The sequence below is a fragment of the Hylaeus anthracinus genome, unplaced genomic scaffold, assembly GCF_026225885.1.
Source record: "Hylaeus anthracinus isolate JK02 unplaced genomic scaffold, UHH_iyHylAnth1.0_haploid 0, whole genome shotgun sequence".
Classification (NCBI taxonomy): Eukaryota; Metazoa; Arthropoda; class Insecta; order Hymenoptera; family Colletidae; genus Hylaeus; species Hylaeus anthracinus.
Window position 1 is genome coordinate 4,125,098 of NW_026533254.1, and position 26,195 is coordinate 4,151,292.

General features: G+C 39.7%; 1 long non-coding RNA gene across 3 annotated transcripts in view; it reads right to left on the reverse strand.

Moving 5' to 3' along the window:
• Positions 1–903: 903 nt before the first annotated feature.
• The window catches only part of LOC128896256 (uncharacterized), a 109,221-nt gene continuing 83,929 nt past the window's right edge, over positions 904–26,195 (reverse strand). For all 3 annotated transcript variants that reach the window (XR_008461942.1, XR_008461941.1, XR_008461940.1), the window contains exon 3: positions 904–1,039. This is a non-coding gene — a long non-coding RNA (uncharacterized LOC128896256). The remainder of the gene's footprint in view (positions 1,040–26,195) is intronic.

The window sequence follows — 26,195 nt, forward strand, 5'->3', positions numbered from 1 at the left end:
AAACATTTATTTGACAACATCAAACTCATAATTTAATTTAGATAAATTTCTTTAACAGATATAGAGGGTACGAATAACTTATAAAACTGATTGTATCTTAACAAAATTAAATTTCAGAATATGTTTTCGTGGCATCCTTCTTTCTCTTTATTAAATTAAAGAAATTCAAAATTTAAATCTTATTTTTATCCAACGAGTAACAAGATAAGGTGTTTATTTTCAAGTTCCGTCTAAACCATACCGGCCATGAAGAGCTCTGCCCATATCCGACTAATTCCGCACCTTCGAATTGGCCCTCGAGCCAAAACGAGTCTGACATATCTGCTTTATAGCCGTGCATTACACCGACGTAGACGAAATTGCATTTAATCTGTAGATTAAGCCGTCGAGTTCCAATTTGGTTCAAGTACGTGGCGACGTTTCATTTCGATCTTCGATCGGAGGATTTCGATGACACGTCGCCGGTATCGAGGAAATTTCGAGCGATAGATTAACACGTCTCGCTGTTTAATCGGACTCTGTCTTAGGTCCCATTGTTCTCGACGCGTTTGCTATCAAGCGTTTATCACGTGAATGCATGGCACGTCGCCGACAGCTGACAAGGGAACTACGATTTTCGTCAATTTTATATAGACGCTTTGAACGACCCATGAGATATTCGAGCGAGTATGCCTAACACTATCTTTTTATTTAACCCATTCGCGTTCGGCAAATATTTTACGTTTCTAATACCGAAAGTACTGACGAAAATAATAAAATTACAAAATACGTTTTGAAATATCAATGTTGTAAATATGTAGTGTATAAAATAAAATATTTTCCAAATTTTTTCATAACCAGGAATGTGTTAATTAGTTCGCAATGTTTCTATCTATAGGTAGCTCGACATGGGACTAATAGGGATGAATTTTTTTCCAATTGGTAGCTTACCTTCCGGCCAGTTTTCAAACACATGATGTGCTATGTCCCCCGCGGAGTCGCTTGGACTGAATAGGAACTCTTTTGTCTTACCGCTGACAAGAATGAGGCGTAGATTTATCTGCAAAACACACAAAAATGATGGTCGTCAATGTTCGGTTCGTTCTTGGCTAAATAACACATTTTTAACCCTTTCGACCCTAGTGGCACATGAATGTCACAGTGAATATGGAGCAAGTTTCATAAATATTCGAAACCCCTATGTCTATTAAAGAAATTTGTTTAAATTAAATGGTAGGTTTGATGTTTTCAAGTTCATTTAGTAATATCAAAACTATTATTTAATTTAGTCAAACTTTTTTAATAGACATTGAGGGTACACATATTTATGGGATTGACTGTATCTAGTTGTCATTGCCCAAATTACAATTAGGACTCATCTTCTTATCCATATATAGCCTTTGATTTATAGACAAACCTAGTCTAATACAATTATTTTCTAAAAACGAATAAAATTTAAATAGCAAACAACAGAGTCGAAAGGGTTAATCCAACATGGATTCCTTTTATTTTTGAAGACACCATATTTTACTATACGATATTATAATTAATTATTCTCATCCTTCTCAACCCCAGTTTCACGTATCCCCATACAATGAACGCTAATAGAGCAATCACACGATTAACCAAAGCATTCTCAGGTCCCTAACGTTCTATCCAGCACCAAAATAAATTTACAAAATACAAATTGGAACGAAACTGGAGGCTATAAATCATCACTATCTCCAACCCCTTCCCGGCGGAGGTACACGTGTCGTAATTCCCGTTCTTTTCAACCCTCTGCCCTTAATCTTCATTTCCTCACTGTACACTTTGAATCACAAATGTCGACCGCGGCCCCTTCGAGGCGTGTCTCGCCACCACGTGTTACATCAAGGGCCCGACCTGGGGTTGGTTTGCGTTCCAAAGGATAAAGGAGAGAGTACACTCGGGAAACATTGTGGAGAAAAAAAAGAAGTGGAAGAAAGAAAGCTTCGAGCACCGTGACAGCGGAATGCGCCGCGCGAGGGGACGCGAATGGTATTTACCGTTCACGGTGTACATATACGGTTCGTTTCTTATCTATCTTTACTTTGGAGACCGTATGAAAAGGAATTAGACCCGACTTTGTCCTAAACCTTTAAGCCTGGCTGTTGGGTTCTGGTCACGTAGTCGCGCCTCCAGCCAGTAAATACGTCGAAAAGCGTAATTTTTCAACGTTAGGTCCGGGTACGGTTGCGACTTTACGAGTGCCGAGACTTTCGCGTGATAGCTTACGTTGAACCTGAAGGACGGTCGTTGTGGCGCGAAAACACCTTGCGGTTCTTGAGATGTTGGTAGCGCGTAAATATTGCCGGTTAATCCCCTGGTGTTATTGTTTTAAGCTTCATTGACACGAAAAACTCACGAAGAGTCCTTATGCGAAACCAATACATACCGTAGGGCTATTTAAATGAATCCGTCGATCATGTTTATTTGTGTACAATCTCGATAAATTTTGTAAAATTTTTACTCAATAAACACCTGAAAAGTGTATTCTGTTCACAGTATTAGGTGAAGGTTATTGTAATCATTGTTGATAACAAACACATCCTAAACATAACCAAACGATGTGTGCACTCAATAATTGTAAAGTATATTCAACATACATAGTGTATACATATTTTGTGTATGTTTACTGTGTTATTCTACGACATAAATGCACAAAATTTGCAGCCTAACCCTCCACGATGACCAAAATAAAAAGCTCCGTCGAAAAGAACATACCAGAGACTCTTTCTTACAATGTAATGAAACAGAAGTTAATTTCTCCGTACAGGCGATATGAGATTCCGTTAACGAGTCTTCAATTGACGTCGGTCGCGTGAACGCGTAGCCACGTTTCGCTGCGACGACGGGGACAATTAAGACCGTATTAATCGTCTCGGTTCCTCCATTTTTCTCTAGCTCCCTCTCTGCCCAGCTCTCCTTACTCTCATCCTTTCTCTTACTCCCTTCCACGTCGACGAATTACGGTCAGCGGGAGTTCTCCGACGGATGCAAATTCAATTACCGTCTCGCGCGAAGACCGGCCAACATAAATAATTACCGACGAAGCCAGACCCGCGGTCGTGGAAAAGGGTGCTTTGTCCCCCTCCCAGCCCCCGCTCGTGACCCCTTGCGGTTCCTGCGGTCGCGAGAATCCGCTACGAGTTGCTAGAGCATAAATCATTGTCCCCGTGCAGCGAATTATCGCCTGACGGCACGTGAGCCTCTGACCTGCCCTTGCCACCAGCCCTGGATTGAGAATTTTATACACCCCTGAGCCTACAGGCCCCCCATGTTTTCAAAAAGACGAGGAGCAGTTGCAGGGAAACTGAATTTATTTTTTTAGGGTCTTCTCATTTGTTTTATTTTAAAGATTCTACTTGCTGTGGATGAATTTCCATCTGGAGAGTGGAATCTACCAGAAGAAAGGAGCCTCCAACCAACCTTGGATCAGGAATTTCATAGCTTCCTTGAACTTACAGGTCCCTCATATTTTCAGAAAGACGAGGTGCAATTGCAGGAAAATTAATTTCTTATTCTTAATTTTTTATTTTTTTTTAAAGATTTTACTTGCGGGGTGTGAACTTCCACCTGGAGGGTGAAATCCTTTAGGGAGAAGAAGCCTCCAACCTGCCTTGAATCGGGAATTTTATACATCCCTGATCTTTTACAGGCCCTTCATATTTTCAGAAAGAGCAGCATCAGTTCTATTGGAAATTAAATTTATTTTTCAATGGCTCTTCATTTGTTTTCTTAAAAGATTCTACTTGTAGGGGATGAATTCCCACTCGGAGGAAGAGGGGAGTGTAAGATACGATGCACTTGGGGATTAAACCCTTAAATTAAAGAAGAGCGAGGAGCCAATTAGTGGAGCTGGAAGGAAATGCTATGTTCATCTTGCATCCTATGTAATTCATTAGAGGTTATATATTGAAAATCACGTATTCATAGTCTGCAAAATATCGAGGATTCCCAAACGGGAACAACCAACCACCATCAAAGCGGTTGATCCATTGTTTACCATAGAGTCATAAATGCCAGAAACCTGTAATGTTTCATCCTTGGCCTGAATTCGTCGAATTAATCTCTGAAGGCCCTCCAACCAATGAACCCTAAAGCCCTTGCCTTAATACGGCTCTGGCCGTGACTACGCCCCCTCATGGCGTTTCGTCGTTTCGAACTCGAGAAGTTTAGTACTTTATCGAGCGACGTATTGCAACCAATTGCGGAGACACGGAAAAATTCTTAATAAGGGAAGCGTATCAGGGACACCCTGAAAGTCAGGTCGTAGGGTTGAAAGGAAGGTAGCATAAATCACAGAGGGTTGTTCAACGACGTCGTCGCCATCTTTGGATGATATGGCAATTTTGATCTTCCTGGAAAAATACATCCATGAAGCTGTTTATCATCGAGAGAAACTTTAATCCAAAACAGGTTTCTAAATTGAAGTGTATCCTTGGAGGTTTTCAAACGGTTGGAAATGAGAAACATGTGGAAAGGACTCTGATGTTCCCATCGTCCTTTCCAGACGGTTTGCCTCTATTTATCTTCTAGGGAAACCTTAATCCAAAACAGATCTCTCTTCAGATCTATCAGTCGATGAAAAGCAAGGATGGGTTTGAAGCACTGATCCTCATGCGGAGGGTGGACCGGACCGTTTCGTTCTTCAGATAGCGAATACGATTGTTCGTCAAGATTCTTTGAAATGTATTCCTTTGAAATAGTATCGTGTACCATTCTACTCTCATATTATTCCTCTCGTTACAATAGTATCCTTTTGTACCCTGTTACCGTATCGCCCTACCCTTTTCCTCCTACGTTTCAGATATTTCTTCTACGACTCTGGTAATTCTAGGAGCTTAATCCTATGCGGTGAAAGTATGGTGTATTGCTGGAAATAACTTCATTGCTCCGAGAATTTGCTGTCGGAACAGTTTAATAATGCAAACTGAAACTTACGTTTCTCTAAGACGATAGGAGATATTTTACTACAAAACAGACCATTTTGTTACCGAGAGTGCAAAACTTAAATTTAAGATTAGTTTCATATAGCAATATTTTGACAATTACAGACTATTTTCGACACTATTATAAAAATCTGTCCAAACCATGGTACACTGATCACAAGCTTTCTAGAGACTTCATAACATTCGTTAATAGGAGCCACTCCAACCACTATAATTTAAACGCCTCTTCAGTCAGAGTTAAGTTTATCTCAGACGGCGATTGTGATTGCGATGCAGTGTCTCAAGATTTGAACCACACTGTTTGGCAGTGTCCGGAATACAATTAGCAGCGTGAAGTTTTGTTCCATATGCTTTTCGGTAACGAATATCGTCCTCTGTATTGGATTAGCTCGTTTTTGAGTGAACCTGATATTAAAGGAATAAAAATTATTCATAGTTTTCTCAAAGACTGTAATATAAGAATTTGACGTAAATAAATTGTAATTATCAGAACTACTATATGCTGTATAAGCCATTTATGGTTTAAAGCAATAAAATGAATAATTAATGACAATTACAGTTATGATTGTAACAATTTCAGTTGTTATCATAATGCGAGAATTTAGCAAGCATAATAACGCATCGAATGAAAACTGCGTGTTTAGGTCTTCGTAAAAGTTTGGAAACCGCTGGCTTAAACAACGACGAGGGATACCAATCGCGATTGTGCCAACTCGTTCAGTCAAATATGGTGTTTTGTTGCGGTGGAGCTTGATGAAATTGCGCGCGAGGGTAATAGGAAATTAATTAGCAGCCGCGAGTCGTAAAGCCGGCTTCGGCTGCGCGACCGTAAATAGAATTTAATGCTATGCAAAACTCCGCAGCGCGCTAATACCGTTAGTTCGTAGTTTATAATTAATCTGCGCGAAACTGGGCCCCGTCGGTAACGATACACTGGACAAATATTACCGAGCGTGTCGTACTCGACACAAAGGTTCAATCGTCCCACGCGACGACGTGAGAGCGAAGCGTGAACACGTGCACCGAGCTAGGATTAATCGCAACTATAGTTGTTACCGTGGATTCTCGTTATTAGAGACAGTATCGTGTCATTTCACAAGTAGTTCTTTGTTTGACTTTAGGTTCTGTGTTTGTTGGAATTTAAAGGGTTCTCCAAAGAGGTTTCAAAATTGTGTTTTTTTAATTAAAGGATACATGAAGTTTATGCGTATACATTTTTAAAACAATAGTAAAATTAGAAAAATGATGACTTAAACCCCTCCTAATGTCGTATAGATTACAAGATACAACATACAGTTATCGTTAGCAACGCTTACAACCCACACGCTGTGCATAATTGACTAGGAACGCACGTGTAATTGGCGTGCAGTCGACACAATGTGACCACTAGAAGGACAACGTCCGATAGTATAGTTTACTATTCTAATAGATAAAAGTTTTCTTGATTCACACTTCTACATTTTCCCTTCTCCCTGCTTCTTTCATTTCGTCAGGAAAAACGTGATTGGTGTCCACTGTGGAGCGTCTCACCTGTGTGAACACGGTTTCGAGCGGACAGAGGGACGAGCAGGGGTAGAAGGCGGTTAAAGGGGTTGCAACTTAGAGATTTTTCGGAGCGAGTCGTGGGTGGTGGAAACTTCAAAGGGACTTATTCATGCGGTAGCATTCGATACTCGGTTTTTTGCGGTGCACACGCTCGCCAAGGCGTGCACAGGAGTAGACCGTGTGCTACCTGATGCGTCATCCACGACTCGGTGCTTTTTAAAAGCCGTGTGGGGGGATAGCTGTTTCAGCTTGACAACACTTTCCGGCCTCTCGGCTTCTGTACAAGTTCAACCGCATGTTCAAGTAACAATTAGTCCACAAAGATAAAGTGACTACGTGGAGGGGAAGAAAAGGGTAGCTTGTTCGCCAGCGACGTTAAATATGGACGTTGCAGTCTGTTAAGAAAAGGCGCGCGCAGGGGATTAATTATAAAAACGGAAAGTATCGACGGACTCGCATGCAAATATGGACATACAGTCAGGCCCATAAATATTCATAACCTCTATGTCTGCTGAAGAAATTTGTCTAAATTAAATGATAGGTTTAACGTTTCCAAATAAATGTTTCGTTATAAATATGTACACGAATAAACTTTATACATGTATGCGTTTGTAATGAAAAATTTATTTGGAAGCATCAAGCCTATCATTTAATATAGCCAAATTCTTTCAGCACACGTACAGGATACGAATACTTATGGGACAGACTGTACGTCTCATCTGGATACGAACCTCACGCCACCCATAAATTGTATACATCATGAAACTTAAAATTTTAACATAATTCATACAATGACGAGAGCATTAAATGTTACCTCAATGATAGGTATAGTATATATACAAAGTATTGGTTGTCTTTGCAAAATAGACGATTAATATCGGTTGGTAAAATGTTAACATTGGTATTTAAACTATAAATAGATGACATGCTTCATCTTTCACTCGTCATTCGACGCTTTTATCTCGATAAGAATTTTAGCCATCTCTGTAGGGGATTTCGAATGCAGAAAGGGAAAAGGAAGTTCGCAGGAACGCGATGAACATTCTTGTAACGCAGTTGGATGGTTCGCAAAGTGACGCTTCGAATCGGCATGACGCACGAATTGGTGCTTCAAAAACGAATGTATGCAGCGTCGATTTTCGACATGTCGTCCATGGTCTTTCTATTTGCTCGACGAGTGTTCGAGCTTTGAAAAGGAAGTCGGTTGAAGCACTCGCCCGTTGCTTTATCTTTACACTTGTAATTATAATTATATGTAGTGGGGAATAACGATGGAGGATTTCTTTTCAACGCTGGAAGAATTGATGCCTGGAGGAAATTTGAATCGATCAGAGAAATTCTGCAGATTTCTACTCGCACGATTGTAAAATTTCTCAGTCTCTCGCGACAGATAACGTAACAGAGGTATATCCGTTGGCGATCAAACAGAATAAAATTACGTCGTAATGGACTCGCGGACAATTGATTCGATAGAGACGATTTTCCGATTTCCCTCGTTTTCTGAAATCCATATTGAAATCACGCCGAATATGATTCGCGGATGGGTGGAGGGGGACGTGGGTGGAAGATGGGAAACAATTCTGGAAAGAATTGGAGCAGAGAACTCGGGCACAGCTGCTGGATAAAAAAAAAGACGGCAGAAACTGGTGGATAGGGGAACGGATAATGGACTTGACGCTATTACGGAATGTTTTCGGCGAATTGCGGACGAATCCATTTTAAACCAATTTCGGTACTAATTAATGGGCCAGCTCGTTGCCATCGCTTGTAATAACAACGGTGCCAGCGTACGTACTCTCCAGAGGACGATCGAACGCGGACCATTGATCGCCATGAAAACTCGTCGGCCGGAAACCAGATGCGAGAACACCAATTTGTATTATGCATCGTGTCGCAACCAGCGAATCGAGCGGCCCGCAACTGTTTGCAAACGCAGAATTCGAAACGTGCAATTCTAACGAACGGGAATTCCCGTTCCTGACCGTCGATGCTAAACCTGCACGTGTGAAATAGTTAAAGGTATTTGTCTTAACCCATTATTATTATTATAAATTGCGATCAATTTTACACTTTATAAATCACGCGCTTCATATGTGACAATATTTGTAATATTTCATTTGAAATTTTATTGGATTCCAATTTATATTCTGTTTGGGCAGAATAACTTTAAAGCATTTTATTTCAGAATCTACACATATAAAACGTTGGTATGTTTCGTCCGTGATCGATTTTATTTTAAGCTATAAACAATGCCTGTGCTTTTGTAAATTATTGCAACAACAAAACCATTCCATCGTGTCAAATATAACAACCACTCTCTACTCGTTTTGAATCGATTCGTACGCTAAATAAAACTACACGATCGACTAGTATCCCCCAATATACACGTTACTTCAAAATCAAAATTATAACGCTGATATTCATTTTTGTACCGATCTTTCATGTAAATCTGAGGATAGGCGTGCAACTTATCGATTTCGCGAAATCAATGTCATCTACACACTTTTGCGAAAGTTCGCAAAATGGATACACTCTTTTTCAACGAAAAATCACGTGTCTCTCGCGCGGCGCGCAAAAAGGATGGCACAATAACCCGTCCATGCGATCCATTCGGTTCGGCTTTTGTCGATAATGTACACAGAGCGTCCTAGAAACACGGCAAATGTGTCAAAAAGTGTCATACCCGGGGGGCGCGATGTAAAATTCAGATTTCATATGAAAAAAAAAGAGAGAGAAATAGTTTCGACAGCGAACGTTTCAGCATTTCGAAATGGACCAGTGTTTCTCGCGCCTCCATCGACGTGTTCTTCGCATCGCAGATCAATTGTTTTCACGTTTTATATTAGTATACAATTTTCGATACGATAATTATGAGAAAAGGAATGGTTATTTTTAAATTAGGACGAAGAGGTGCCTTAAAAGTATTATCATCCACCAAGATCAATCTTCTACCATACTGGGGGATCCATATAGTCAAAGTTGGGAATCCCTGGAGCAGGCGACGTGTCCATCATACAAGTATTCACTTATTCGTCGCGAATACGCGTATCGACAGCCAGCGTTTTCAGTTGTCTTCGATCTTTACGGTTAAACGGCGGATTTAGAACGGCGACACGGCTCGTGTTATTTTCAAACGAATCCTTCAAGCATAAAACATCACCGCGATCCACTTGATTAGGATCAAGGTTGCGAAAATCTAGCGGCACGCTTATCAATGCAGATGGGTTAAGTGTACTCGTTACAGTTCGAGTGTTAAAGTACTCGTTAAGCGAACGTAACGAACAGTGGCTCAGTGTACTTTTTCCACCTGCATGCGTCACAAGCGTACTGGGATTTTCAACCAGGTGAATGTCGTTTTCTTGGTGCATCAAAATAATCCAATAAGTTTAATGTGTCATGATCTCGTTTAAAAAAAAAGCATAACTTCTTTATCTCCATTCAGAGGAGACTAATAATTTTATAATAACCATGAATTGCTCATACATACCTCAATCGAGCTTAAATTATTAATGATATCATAATGTTGATTGAATTAAAAATGATTGAAAATGTATTCCATTAAAATTAAAATTCATTCTGTTAATAAATTATCTAAATTTTAAAATACGATTTTTATTCTTGTTTTCATTCAACTTGATTCCATTTCGTTCCATATTTTAAATATTAAATTGAAACATGTCCATTAACAACTAATTCAGCATGGTAAATTCTCTTAGCGAGATAATAAGCAATGTATGGATCCAGTGACGTAAAGGATCACCCTATTTAGTCGAGCAGACGTAGGCGTAACCTGCCTAGAAACGAATATCGTGTTTCACCGTCTTTCTACTTCTCGGTAAAAAAAAAAGGGAAAAAAAAAGCTGCCGAAGGTCTACAGTCGGATCGGCTGTAAGTCGATAGCGTGAGCTTTTTTTCCAAATTCGTTCAACATCTGTTCAAAGTCACTTTCAAAACACTCGTTCACGCTTAATGCCCCGGTAAGCTAATTATGGCATGGAGCATCGTGAATCCATTAAGACGTTCCATCCATTAAGCATACACGCGTGAAATAATCCCATGCTGAGTAGTGGAGAAAGAAATATCTTCGAAAGCATGTGTCGCGTGAATCGAAAATAAGTTCTTGGTGTTTTGTTATATTCATCACTGTGATGCCTTTAATTTTCCTCTTTGACAATGGAAAATAACATTCTTATCGCATTTTCAAAAAGTAAACACTGTGACGTTGATCGAACAAGTTTACAAAATGGTAATGATGACTGAACGAGTTATTAACGGATTATTATATTAGTATACGAGGTTGAAAAATTTGATTTAAATACCCCGCAGGTGGTTATACGTTATACCGTGGCGCAGTGGCAGGATTAGGGGTATGATCGATTTTTTTTAAATTTCAGATAAGCCATTATGGATGTGAACTGTCTATCACTTTTGTTTATCTATAAAGCTTGATATGTCACCTTTTGTTTCGAGTTTTGTTTCGAGTTGAATAAAATTGTCTGACGTTTTACCATTTATTTCATTTGAAAGGGCACGATTTTCCCCTGGTAGAAAAACTGTTTAAAATTGACGAACATCTCTTGGAAACTGTTTGGAGAGCAATTGCAGAACTTGCAAGGTTTTCGCGATAACTTTTCCGTGTGTAAAGTTGCGATACTCCCGAGGACAACGAAACAGATCCATGCAATGGGTGTCGCGTATAAAAGATTACCAATTATTTTCTCAGAGAATATGCAGAATCCAAATTTGTAGAAATTATCTAAATAACGAAAAATAAATACCACCTCTTATTTAAAACAATGTACAGCCACTTTTACCATCTAAGAAGCACTCTAAAAAATAGTTTTGCACGCTAAATGATAAAAATGTAGCAGACATCTTCATTGGTTTCCCACAAAACAGCTTGTAACATGTTGTATAGGATACCCAATATATCGTGTGAATCCAACTCATCGTTTTGGAATCCGTTGCGAAGGTTATGGTTTATTATGGTCATGTCGGTGTGGCGAATCCAAGAAGAGATACGTCTTTAAAATTCTAGGTCAGAGTCGCATTTGTGTGGAGCGTTATAGTCGACTGCCTGGAGTGCTAAAACGTCGATGGAAGGAAAGAGCCGTTCTTGTCTCTATGTAGGCGAACACCGAACACTACTTTGCCTGGTGCGTTCGGATATCGTTTTTCATTTCATCTTAAGAGACGATGTCGCCATCGCGAGCTGACATTCAAAACTAGAGACGCGCGACTCTGATCGTTAAAATGGGAGTTTATTGAAACGTTAGCTTCGCAATGTAGAATTCCTAGGAATAGTAACCAGATGAAACCTTTGGTAATTAACCTTTTGACTGCGAAGGGCGTATATATAAGATCTCGAGAAATGAGTTCAGAAAATGTTTGTATCCGTTAAATCAATTTTTTAAAAATATCAGCTTATAGAGGATGATGAGACGACACTTTTTTTATATGTACAATTTATTCATAGGATGCTTAGTTTCGAAAATAAAAATTTAAAAGTTAGAAATTCGTTGCAATAATTGAATTTCAGGAGAAAGGTTTTCTAAATTTTCAAATTTTATCTAAGACTTGAGGGTACCTTGAAGAGTAAGAAAATTATTTGGGAGAAAAAAAGAGCCATTTTTAAAAAGACTGTTGCGTTCAAATTAACTTGAGTTTTACAAGTTACCACATTAAAATTACCTTGAAAATGATTGTTTCAGAAACGTCCTATTTTGAAATGAAGGGGTAAGAAAAGAGATTGACAGGAAATTATTAAAATAGTGACTACAAAACAGTGATAAGGTTTGTGATGGATGATGCAAGAAGCAAGTCGAGATCTCGAAAGATGTGTAGAGAACAATCGAAAAGGCTTCAGACTGATGGGACACTAATCGCGATACCATTGTTCCCAAACATGTTTGGTCGGCCTACGAGAAAAGATTAAACGCAACAATTTGAATAAGAAGCTTAACGCCCGGCACAATAGTAATTCCGCACGATTTACATACTTAAGCGCCAGCTGAAACAGGTCACCGCGTCATTACGTAAATACTCCAGAAAGGGAGAATTTCACACGGAAATGGACAACGGGCAGTTGCGTGCAAACGTTGATGGAACACGACATAGTAATCCAGCTTGAACATTGATTAATCGTCCTGCCTTGATAAAAAAGAGAGAGAAAGGGAGAGAGAGAAAGAGATATGTTGTGACTTATGAGTGGTGTTATGTAATCAAAACATTTTTCAGAACAAAAACACCAAAACTAAGCGATCATCGTTATGTCTATATTCAGGCTCATAAGCACTACTTTTACTTTTCAGATTAAGTGGCTCATTGATAACCTGAAACACCGTTTGTCGCGTGTCGGAGGTAACGTCAAAGCACGTAGGTTCGAGAAGTGGTGAGGATAGGTTCGCCTCAATCTGTTGGCCTCAATGTACAATGTACTTCGAGTAGAGATGTTTGGTCGGAGAAAATTGCTCGTCGAGTTGCATTCCAGCTCAGACGATTAATATCCCTCTAATTTAATAGACCCACGATTTCAGACCCTTTAATACTAAACATCGCTCAACAATTTCTCAGGACGCGACTACAAAACCCTTGACCATTCAAAGCCTACTAACTCCAAAATTCAGTCACAAATTTTTCAGGACATTAAATCCTTCCTAGAGGCCTTGACCAACGAGATCACTTCTACCCTCTTTAGGCCTTAAGGGTCCCCACTGACGGGACACTCATCCATCCAGAGCCTCCTGACTCTAAACTCAACCACAAACTTCTCAGGACACTAAAATTCTTCCTTCCTAGTGGCCTTGACCTACGAGATCACTTCTACCCTTTTCAGGCCTTAAGGTCCCCCACTGACGGGACCCTCGTCCATCCAGAGCCCCCTAAAATCTAAGGAACCACAAATTTCTCAGGCGACGAAAATCTCTAGAAGTCGCCTGGTCTGCCAGGGCCTTAATCAGGCCACAAAAGAAAGAAGACAAGTGGTCTAATAGCCGAGCAGGCGTGTATCGGGGGTTTACTTTGATTCGGGGCGAGTCCGCGCGTCACAGAGCCGAGGCTACACGTTGGGATCCCCCGAACCGGGTCATTGGGGCGTTCGGGTGCAAGACCGGGTGCATCTATGCGCATATGCGTACACTGTGACCCACATTTTCGCACGTCCTTCGCCCCGTGGCGTCCCGAAGAAGCTCGCCGAAAAATATGCCCCGGCGAATGTGTGTCGATACCTTCGGGACTTCCGAGCCAGTACGGGAGACAGTCAGAAATGGCGCCCCGACGTCGAATATGCACCACAGCAGGGGTGGACTTGTCTATGAAGCTAACGGACCCTCGGCATCATGCTCTCGCGTAGAACCCCTCGAGATTTTCAAATGCTAGAATAAAGTGTGATACGTACACGAGGAAGAAACTTTCCACTCGATAATGTTTTAGTTAATAAAATAATTTTGTGCAAATCCTTCTGTTCCATTTTATAAGATTCAGTGTCCAAGTTTTCGAATATTTCATGCAGAGAATAGTGGAGGATAGTTTCATGAGAATGAGATTTGCTTTTTGCAAGTAATTTGAGAGAGAGAAAAGGCTTTCCGAAGTAATTAGATTCGGGTTTTGTGGAGGCTAGATCCGCCACTGCACTGGAGCATCCAGGGGGGGAGAAGAGTCGTCGTTTCTGTACCGATGGCGACCCCGGTTCGCGTAGCCGCATGACGTCAATGCGCGACTTGCTTAACAAATGAGAAGCAGGGGGCGCCTTCGCCAGTTGAATGCAATTATAATTTCATACGACATTTCGTTCGCGTGGTTCGCCTTTTTTTACCTCACGATTACGCAACGAGTAATCGCGAAAATGTGGAACATTTCTTTTCTTTCTAACGTATTAATTAAAATTGTGCTGTACATAGTTAACATATTTCGAATATACGATCATTTTTCTGTAGAACCCCTAGAACAATTTCGTGTCTCTATTTTTGTTTCAATAAAAAATAACATCCATATAAAATCGATCAATGAAACCATAACAGTGAATATAACTATCGAGATGAAAGAATTTTTTAAAATCTCGTATTTCATGTGCAAAAGAGACACGAAGAAGGATTACGTATTAATATAAAGAAACGTAAAAAAAAATTGTACCGCCTACGTAATTATATTCTTCAATTAAGGCAGCATTAGAATGATGTGACAGAAAGTAGCGCGGCGTATTTTCCCTCTTAATTTCCCCCACATTTTTCTGTCCCCTTTTTGTTCCATCTTTCTCATTGTTCGTACCAACGCCACTGTCGCGTTCACGTTATTATAGGCTCCGTGGCGCAACGGGCTGACGGCGTTGGTAAATATTAATATTTAGAGCAACGTCGCTGCTAATTTGAACGCGAGCGCGCGAATTGCAGCGACACAGAGGCGGCGCATTTCGCGCGGAACGACGGGAAAGGAAATTTCAGTTTTTGTTGAACTTTCGACCGCTTCGTCTGGCTCTAGCCCGAGTGCCTGGCCTGGTTTATCGATTCCATCAACGTCGTTTCAAGTTATTCCCAAGGATTCTACCCGCTATGATACAGACGGGACTCCTGTTAACGCTGTTTCAAAGCAAACGCGGAAAGATGATACTCTTGTCAGAGGATGTAGATTTCTGGTCTTTTGTCTCTTAGACCACGATGATATGTATTTTCGTTTTTAATAAAGCCTTTGGTTTCCCAAAGGAGGCATTAGGATTTTGTTTTTTGGTTACAAAATAGAACTGGTATTTTTCATATTTAATTCTTTAAGACCTGGCGCCCACGCTTGAGGACACAAAATTTGAAAATTACCAACATTATCGTTTAGGGCGAATGTCCTTATTTGTGCACATGAAGGTAGTACACTGTTAGGATTTTTTTTTTATACTTTTTCCATACTAATTTTAGTTTAAGTTAATCCTAAAAATTAAATTACATTAGTACGAGAAAAAAAAATAATTCAGGTCTGACAGATACGTTAGGTCGTCCTAAAAATTCATGCCAGTTATACTTCTGCTACCCAAAATAATTTGTGAAACATACTCTTAAGTGTTATAAGAAAAGGTAATCTCTCTCATTCTACAATATTTCTATAGTTTTTTTTATTAAACATTAATACAGTTTTCAGCACGAACTTATAGAATGACCCAATACTATCATTTAAAACCCTGATATATCCATGGAATTTGTGTTTCCATTCAACGATAAAGATTAAGAAATAATCCTTGACGTATCACCATTTTAGCTACCAGATTGCATGCTCTCAATCGTTTCAAACTTACATGCGCTTTAGAAGAAGACATCTACAACACAATAGAGAAGCACGAACCCATTAGGATAGGAGTTCGTGTAAACTTCTTTCACCTACTCGACACCCTTAATGTGCCATACAACAAACTTACTATAAAATTCCTATAGGCAAACCATCCATCAGTATTAACACTTTGCACTCAAGGGGCGACTTAGAAGCGACAGTGTTTGTTTAACTTAGATTTCATTGAATCTTGAACTGTTCGTAGCGATCAATAGACTTAAGTAGCGATAAATAGCTTCCTAAGCTGTAAACTAGTACACTTTGAAGTAGTAGTAAGACATTTTGCTTCCGCGACTCTCCAGTCATACTAGAAGAAGGTTTAGTCGTTTAACCTTTTATAGGTCACTGGTACTTATTGGTATTTATTGTTACTATTAAGGAATCAGCGGGAATTTTATATTTTTAAGTTTCTACTCTCATACATTTTTTTACAAAAAGAGTGAAACAAAAATGTCCAGGGAGTTCTGCCCTATGAAGAGTTAAAATGTAAGCTTTCTGTAACGAAACCGTCGTCGAGTGCAAAGGATTAACTGACAGACTCTGTAGAAGATGCATGCGCGATTGAAATAGAGAACCAGAAAATGTCAGAGAAATGCCAGAGTTTCAGCTCTGTAAGAGTGGTCTGCGGCGACACTCTTCCGCTAGGAATGAAGGGAATGCATCCCCAACAGTCTGCTGGATCCCCTGTCGGACATCACGCCCTCGTCTTTATTGCAGCGTCGGGATGCACCCACGTGCCACTTTTTACTAGAGTCTGGACGGTAACTCGCGCGCTGTTGGACTTTTATGAAGAAGAGAGACTTCTTCTTCCCGCGGCGTTCTCGATTTCACGGGGACTCTTCGGCGCCACGGCTTTACGACCGACGCGAGTCTACCTCGCTTCTTGCGACGACGTCGCTTCCGGGGAAGTCGCGAAGAAGGAATTCAGTTTCTACCGCGGGGACAGTAGGTAACCTTTTGTCGTCGTTCCAGTGTACGGTGCAGGTCTTGGTGCACTGTAAGTGCACATCTTATTACTGGAGGTCGAAATGGACTTTTGAATTCGAAAAGTTTTGGGTATATGACACATGAGAATTTTTTTCCGTTTTGACCTTTACTACAACATCTTTAATAGAAGAAGTACTAAGCTACAGAATTTATGAATTTAGAGTTAGCTTTAGTTGTTTTTGTTTCAGAGGCATGTAATATAGGTTTAATGTTATTTTGCTTTTTATAATTTGTAAATGATGTGATGTAAGCAAGAGTTCTTTCTTATATAAAAATTACAAGGAATAAATTATCTATCTATCTAACTATAACGTCTTCAATAGAAGGAGTACTAAGCTGCAGAATTTATGAATTTAGAGTTAGCTTTAGTTGTTTTTGTTTCATATGCATGTAATATAGGTTTTATGTTTTTTATCTCTTTTTATAATTTGTAAATGATGTGATGTAACCAAAAGTTCTTCATTATCTTCATTATTCTTCGTTATCTATGTATCTATTACGTTTTCGATTGTAACATTAAAATTCTTTAGCAGAGCACAGTATACTGTGGTGGTCCCTGTACATGTTTTTTTAAGGGCGAATTGTCTCTATAAAATTACCTTCGTGACTGATGGAGAAAAATCCATGTATATTTAAGCAGGGTTCTCGAGAAGATTCGATCTTACCTGGAAGCAGAAAAAGATTACGTTACTTATTTCAGTCTCTGATGTATATACACGTGACAGATATAGTTTAATGATGAAATATTTGTCTCTTGTATTGATTTCAAATGGATTATTCTTCGCTGAGAGTATTAACCCCCGTGACTCATGATCGCCAGAAACATCTTGATGAAGTAGGAGATCTTATCGACGCCACTTTGTTCCCGAACTTGTAGTAATCAAGTTAATGAATGCGACTGTCCTCCTTGATGAGGTAAAGTATCAGGTCTTAACGAAGTGACATCGTATTTACAGGTTGATATGGCGCGATAAAAGGGGAAAGGACAATAGGATTAACGTCCCCATGAGTAATGGAGCATCCACTCGTCTAGGACTCGTGACTAAACGTTAAATCGAACCATTAAGGGCTCAGGGATGACCAACATTTTTTTTTTTTTACCATTTTTCTGCAAATTTATGGTAGTCGTTAAGACTAATTGTCGTGGATTGTCGAGACTAATTACACGGGAAATTAAATGGCTGATACCAAAACTTTGAGAAACTGAGCAAAACTGAAGAAAATATTATTATTATTATATAAGAATTACAAACGTTATTGAAAAAATGGCATAGTTTCCTCGCGATACAATCAGTCTTAGAACTTTTCCCCATCCCTGCTTTTAAGGAGGTCGCTTTTTCCTCGTCGTACCCGACCACGAATCTTTGGTGACTAATATACCCGAAGCGTGTTATTAAAAGCGGGGAAATGGGGCACGATGAAGCGGTTAAAGCAACAATGACAACGCGATTATGGAAAAATGGAAAAAAGCTCCCATTGTTGGCGACAAAACCGATACGTCTGGGCCAACAATGGCATATTATTTGTAGATACGCGATCTAAGGACGACGTAAATAAAGAGGAATTAATAACTCGCGAAATCCGATACTTCCTACCCGTGATTCTTGGTTATTTTTGTGCACCGTCTCGCGTAACGACAGCTGGTCACGCTAATTATTGTCACGAACGTTTTATCATAATTAACGAACAATGAACAGGTGACTGGTATACTCGTCTCGTCAATGTCATCGCAGTCGTTGCGAATAGACTGTCCGCGATTGTGAATTTATGTGCGTCGCGTATGGAAATTTCAAGTCATTTTTTTTTCTTTTTTTTTTTTTAAGAATAGGGGAACAACTAAACGTCAGCTCGTACGAAGCTCGTTGGTCTTCCCTTGGAAACAAAAGAACGGCTCCAGGAATAGTTCTGTTTCTGACATGGCTTCCGTTTCCTTGTACGGATAGTTATAAATATGGATAGCCTGCTTCCAATGTTACTTTGAGGTCAGTTTTCTTTTCTATCGACGATGGTTCCGTGCGATGTCGATATTTGCTGCCTCACGCTTGCATCAGGTGTTTACTTGGACCGGAGTTTCTGATGCATATGGATAAAGTACTTAACGCTCTTTAACATATTCTTGCATTATTCAAAATAATTTATGGCTGCAGGATTATAGTTGGAATAATAGCTAGCTCCTACGCGATTATTATAACATAGTCTAGTATCGGGACAAGCTTTATACATTTAGTGCATCTTTCATCTAATACTAAGTGGCTTATTTACGTCGTCTCAGCGCGACGATAAGCACCTCGGACACCCTCACCTTCATCCCACGCTGAAACCAAAAGCTAAAACGAAACTCTGTATCTTCCACCTCCTCCTCTAGCATTTATTTTTGCATTTCCGCTGCCTGAGCCACGTGCACTGGCTAGGGAGTAACCGCCACGATTCGAAGTGGAGGGCTGGAGGCATTAAATGCCAGAACGTACTTTTCCGGGATTTCGCGTAAATTTGCAAGCGGGATCCGTGGCACGTCGAGTGCCGCCTTCTCGTTCGAATGGTTGCTCGAAATGGAACCAGCTGCCTCAGAACGAACAAAGAAAGACGTTGATCGTAACCCTTTCAGACCTAAATTATTTCTTTTCTCATACTAATGTACTTACTCTTTTTGAACTGTGGTATGTGGTCAGGAGAATTAGTGATCTTAAATTAAGGAAATAGGGTAAAAATGTCGTACAATTTTCAGAAAGTGTGTAGCAAGCTTATCAAGCGTAACCCTTTCAGATCTGAATTATTTTTTTCTCGTACGAATGTAATCTTATTTTTAGGGTTAACTTGGACTAAAATTTGCGTGAAAAAAATATTTAAAAAATCCTAATAGTTTACTTTTCGAGGAAAACTGGTCTTTCTTCGTGAACAAAAATAAGGACATTCGTCCTAAACGATAGTGGCGTTAATGTACGAGTTCTCAAATAAATTTCGTGTCCTCAATTGTGGGCGCCATGTCTGAAAGGGTTAAAGATTACAGGAGGGGGCTAAGATTATGGAAAAATATCGACGTTTCTTTACGCGACAAATTAGTTGAAAATGGAACTGAGATTTGCGTAACAGTCGCAGAAACTTTCTCCTGTGTTCCGGCGTATCCCCATCCAACTATCCCCTGGAGACTGTACCAGTCCTTGCCGAGGCTGTTCGCATTGTTGCGGCAGCCGACGATCGTGTTCACGGAAAGGATACAACCAACGCAAACACAATGCGTGCCTGCGGCGAGAAGGCAAAATGTGAAAAAAGGAATCGAGAGGGGAGAAGGTGGAGGAGCCTTTCGCAGAAATTACGGCGAAACGCCGGTCAAGATAACGACTGGTCATTGTTCACTGGAGAAGTTCTTCCTTAGGGGTCTCCAGAGGCTCCCCCTTGTTCCAATCCTCTTTTAGGACTCGTTCTTAAAGAGTAATCGACGTATCGCGAGTCTGAGCCGATATCGCGTGTGACACGCTTTTAACACGTTTTAGGAATTTTTTTAGCGACCAAGCAAATCGTAGAAAAACATTTTTTGTTCCTGCTTTTGTACTTTCGAAGCGCAGACAAGCGTTCGTTTCCTGCTTTTCAAGCACTGCGGGCGGAGCGAAGAAATCAAGGGGGCGTGGTATAGAAACGACGCGGTAGGGGGCACCCACGTCGGCGACCTTGAACGGTCAATATTCTTTGCTCCGTCGGTTCGACTGTTTCCTACGAGCAGATGGACACCCGCTGTTGCGTGTTGACTATCAACAGATGATCAAACGCGCGTTGCATTCGCTGCCTCCCATGGATTCTGGGGATTTCAGCCGGACGTATCTGATCAATCGCGAGCTTTGGAGTGTATCTGATGTTTGTCTAAATTCCTAGAAGGGAACGTGGCCAACGGAAGGGTCACCAAGGGCGGAGCAAGAAGCGAAACGAAGACAGAGCGATCAACGTGAACCGTATACGAATGTTTTCATGGAAATTATGACAAAACGGTCCCCGAGTTAACGACCAGGTCAGATTTTCGGCGACTCGAGTTACATCCTGCTGGGTTTCCACGAAACGACCAGCGACACCTGGCCAGGTAGAAGTTCTTTCAGCCTCCAGGAATCTAGGTTTCAGGGCTTCGAGAATGAAATGGTAAAACGGTCTTCTCAGGGGCAAATGGCCCTTTTCAGCGCGAAACGACAGGAAGCTAACTACATTAGAGTCGTTCCATTGATGCGAGCGAATTTTTACGCTCACCCTGTGTATAACTCACGCTGCGCCTCTCAATAGTCAATACCTTGGCGAGCGCCTTTCAATGCGTCCGTAGATTACATTTGGCATCTCCTCGTAGAAAGGGAGAGACCTTTAAAATGCTTTCAAGCGACTCGCATACGGGAACCGTTTAGCGTTGCGCATAATCGATGCTATCCGATGCACCATGCCAGCGAAACGAGAGGCAATTGACGAAAATGGTACATTCAGGGAAATGAAAAAAAGATTCACCGATTTGCATAGACCTGCGTCTCAATATACATATATGTTAATAATGATTATTTAATAATGAATGGATTTTTTATTTAATTCGGAGGGTTTCATGTTTGTTAACATATACTTTTTATGCTTATATTTGATCTCGATAGAAAAACAGCTCAGGTGACGCAGAAAACTATATACGAATATTAACATGAACACTTCACATGTCAATTAAATCAGCTACCTCTAAGACAAATTCAACGTCATTTGCGCGAAGTTAACCAAGGGAAGTAATCTCGAAGGTACATCTTGCAACAGGTACTCGAACTGTCGAGTAACAACTTGAGGCTCAAATCCTTAACAAGATGTCAAATCCTTCAAGATCACTTCATTAGATGTTCGTGATCTGAAATAGACTTTATGCCATAAAGTTGTCGACTTCGTCTAATCTCTTTCATTCGTCAACCAGCGATTATCTGAGCACTTTCTGTTGTTGTTTCAGTACATTTTCAAACGTAATACTTTAATGCTACAGCTATAAAATAAAATAAAAACCTTTTACGACTATTTGAAATTGATGTTGTGACCAAAACAGGAAAAAGATTGCCATCCTGAACTATACCATTTTCCAATTCAGATTGCAATGTAAACTGGTCGAATAACAGATGGAAGCCTGTTTATTTTCCATAAATTATTCATATCTATAACACATACGCAGGATCGGCGCAAGGCAGGTTCAGCGCGTTCGCTGGAACCCGGCTCCGCGTTTTGAGAGGCCCCATGGTCTACGAAAATTACCCAATTAAAGGCACCGATTTTGATTAACTTTTTACAGAATGATGATACCATTAACAGACGCAAGATATTTTGTTTAGTAGCGATGATTCAGTTTAAAGGAGTGATAAAAATCATCAAAGTATTAGGTCGTCCCATAAGTTCGTGCTGATGACTGTATCGAAATTCAATAAAATTCAATAAACCACAGAGATTTTCTAGTAACGGCATAATGACTATGTGAGAGAGGTGAGAAACTATTGTGAAATGAGACAGATTATCTTTTCTTCTGACACTTAAGAGTATGTTTCACATATTAATTTGAGAAATAGAAGTATAAATAGCACGAACTTTTAGGACGACCTAATATTATTATTTAATATTCATCTTATACGAAATATACAATATATAACAGTATTCGTAAATAAATAGTTTCTCGTTGCCAAATTTAAGTGTAGGATTTGAATGTGAATTCAGGCCCCGCAAAATTGTTGAACCCGGTCCCGCAAAAGGTCACGCCGGCCCTGCACATACGAATTTTGTTGATCGCTGTCAATTACCCATATTGCATCGAAGCCACGTTGGGGAGGCATTGTCCTCGAGTTTCGTGTCACCCTAACACGAGTATAACACAGAGTTCGCTCCCGCCACCTACCGCATCGACGACTTTCCCATTATCTTGTTGCGCTTGTGTAAATTCGATGCATCATAAGCATCGATCACTATCATGCATCGACGCAACGAGCGAAGCAATCGTTTTAACGCGATCGAAGATTAGATATGAACGCTACACGTGCCTGTCAAACCTGGCCATATTCCACACAATGTTACATGTAAAACACAATTTGAAATAACATTTCATTTTTGGAATTACGTTATCCTATTTCAGGAAATAACTTTGGAAATAGTCAGTTTGTATTTACAATAATGAAATATTGTTGAAAATAACGTGTTCCAAAATAGACAGGATAAATTCAGTAGATGGAATTACAAACCTTTCACACATACAGTTCATCCATATTGAGCATGTCTATTATCTATCGTGCGAATTTACGACTTCTAAATGCATACAGTGATAATGAATTATGTAAATCGCAAAGATAAATGGTGTACAACAGGTTTGCACATAAACTTTGGTAATATTCTGGCTAAAAATTGTATAAAAAAGAAGGTTCATTCAAAAGTTGTTAATCCTCTGTTTTGTTTGCAAGTCGAGCATTGACAAACAAACACTTTTGATCGTAAGTTGAGTTATTCCCGACAAATAAAAATTGTTTAGGAAGTGTAACAACAATAATAGATATGTATTAGATAGTAGAGATGCCAACCTTCAATTTGAATTTTGTTAGAATCGAATCGGACGATTCTACGCCAAGTCATGACATTTTAAAATCACATTCATTTTTATAAATAAACAAGTGTTTAAGAGTGTCTAACAATGATAATAACTACGTATTTGCTAGTAAAAATTCTGCTCTTCACTTTGAATTTTGTTAGAATCGAATCGGACGATTCTACGCCAAGTCATGACATTTTAAAATCACATTCATTTTTATAAATAAACAATTGTTTAAGAGTGTTTAACAATGATAGTAACTGTCTAGTAGATAGTAGAAATTGCGCTCTGAATTTTGAATTTCGTTAGAATCGAATCGGACGATTCTACGCCGAGTTACGGCACCCCAAAGTTTCCTATTTTATAGACAATTATGAATGAATGATTGACCTACATCAATACCCGGAAATGTGTACGCATGTAGTAAAGTAGATAAAAATCGTAAACATAGTAGTATTTCGTGGGGAAGGGTAGATTCCCACAACAAGCGTAATATTTTGAAAACTATCACCCCCTTACGGAGTTTTCCTTGAATATCTACAGTTCCTTTCGAACGATTTGAATGAAATTTGGTATCCAGAGGTTTTTGGGGTCGCTGATTCCAAATCTGAACTCAAATTTAACAAATTCAAAATGGCGGACGCAGTGTAGCGGGACAAAATGCGAAAAATGATTCGATTTGGATGAAACTTGGTACTCGGGGGTTTCTGTGGTTGCTGATTTCAAATCTGAACCTGAAATTTAGAAATTCAAAATGGCGGACGCGATAACGGGACAAAATATGAAAAATGACTGGATTTGGATGAAACTCCGTATATAGGAGTTTTCGGGGTTGCTTATTTCAAATCTGAACTCGAATGTTGGAAATTCAAAATGGCGGATCCAATATGGTAGGACAAAATGCGAAAAGTGACTAGATTTGGATAAAAGTTGGAATATAGAGGTATTTACAGTGAAATAAAGTGAAGATGAGTCGAATGCCAAAACAAATTTCGTCTTTAATTTGTATTAACAAAATATTTATTCTTCAGTTCCATTTTCCAAACACGACACGATAGGTTTATGAATTGAAAACCAGACAATAGTATGTACAATACCAGAATGTTCTAATGTTAAAAAAGTTCCAAAATGTTAACCATTGTTATTCCTTTATGAAATAAAAAATCACAAAGATACTTCCATCATCTCATATCATCGACTTTCCCATTATCTTGTCGCGCTCGTGTAAACCCGATGCATCACAAGCACCCGATCACGATCGTGCGTCGACGCAACGAGCTAGCCAATTGTTGTAACGCGATCGCGGGCTGCGATTGTTGGTCAGCAGTCGCGGTACGCGACTCGTGACACGGCGCGTTGCACGGGGTACACGTGTTAGCGCCGAGAACGACTCGTGGCTCGGTGGCTGCCGTTCGGTCGCATATACGCACGGTAGCCGTTTTATCAATAAATTCCATCTGGATTATGGATGCGTCCGGCGCGTCGATGTCACGAGGCAAAAGCGAGACGGAATTCCCAAGCTGGTAGATATGGGACCATTAAAATAATTGTAGTTCCCGTGTCGTTAACCAACGGCTATGAGTGATGACCGTGGCTGATTTATTATCACGCGGAACGACAATGTCGTTTACTGCTCCAGAAGCCTGCACACCCCTCCCCCTCTCTTCCCTACCTGCGTGGAAAAGTAGCCAAGCGTGTCGCGTGCTATTAACGCCGCGAGGAAATTCGCTAATTGAGATTCGAAACTAGATTCTCCACTGGGTGATTTATGATTACGAATATTGCAGCGTATTCGACGATTGCGTTACGTTGCGGCACTGCTAAATTATCTTCGATAACATTAAAAGCATCGATACTTCGACTCGTGGGACCTGCGTGTACCTTTTGATGACAACGCCCTGATGCTGCGATTATTTCGTATGTCTTCAATTTTTGCAGTGGAAGTATTAAACGAACTTGTCAATTAAAATAATAATAATAAAAGTAGATAAAGTGTATAGATATAATTAAATTATTTGTACGTTTCCCTTCTTAATATTTTATAGTTTTATCAAGCAGCGAAATTCGGGGTGGAATATTAAAAATGAAAGGAGGTGATAACTAGAGCGCGATTAAAATTGATGCAATTTTAGCCATCAAAATGAGTTGTCGTTAAATACTAATTGGCTTATTAAAATGCAGCGTATAATCATCTTTTAGGAAGATTTAAAGGTTATTATGAACCGTATTTAAATAAGTCAATTACTTTTTAGCGTAACGCGATTAATTCTCATCGAATATTATGTTATATAAATTGTACTATACACGTTTGATAATTATAGATAAAAGTATGACAATAAACGTTGTCGATACCAGTGGATAATGGTGGAACGAGGAACTTTACGAGAGCACGGTTTAGAAATAAACCATCCTGCATGCGACGAATCACCGGTCGTACATCGCCAACGCGCCATTAAATGCACCACGATCGGTCCACTAACTTAAAAACCAAGAATTTATTTAGAACGTTTCCAACCCCTGGTTTTATGTCACCGTTCGTAACGTTTGGAAATCTACAAACATAAAAACTAAAAGAGGGTCGGTATTAGGGACAGATAGTAGAATTAACGTGTTAAAATAGTTTCCCTTTGATGACAAATATTTGTCATTTATGTGACAGTATTATTGCTAACGATTGTTACCAATGATAATTTAACATTACACCTTTCAACATTAATTATAAAAGAGGACTCTTTATAACGGAAATAAAATTTACATTCTGTTTGTTAGTGGAACGTCAAAGACCATAAAATAAAAAAATAAGATTCCTCAGCTTGTGAGTCGTTTAATTTGCACCGATCAAATTCCAA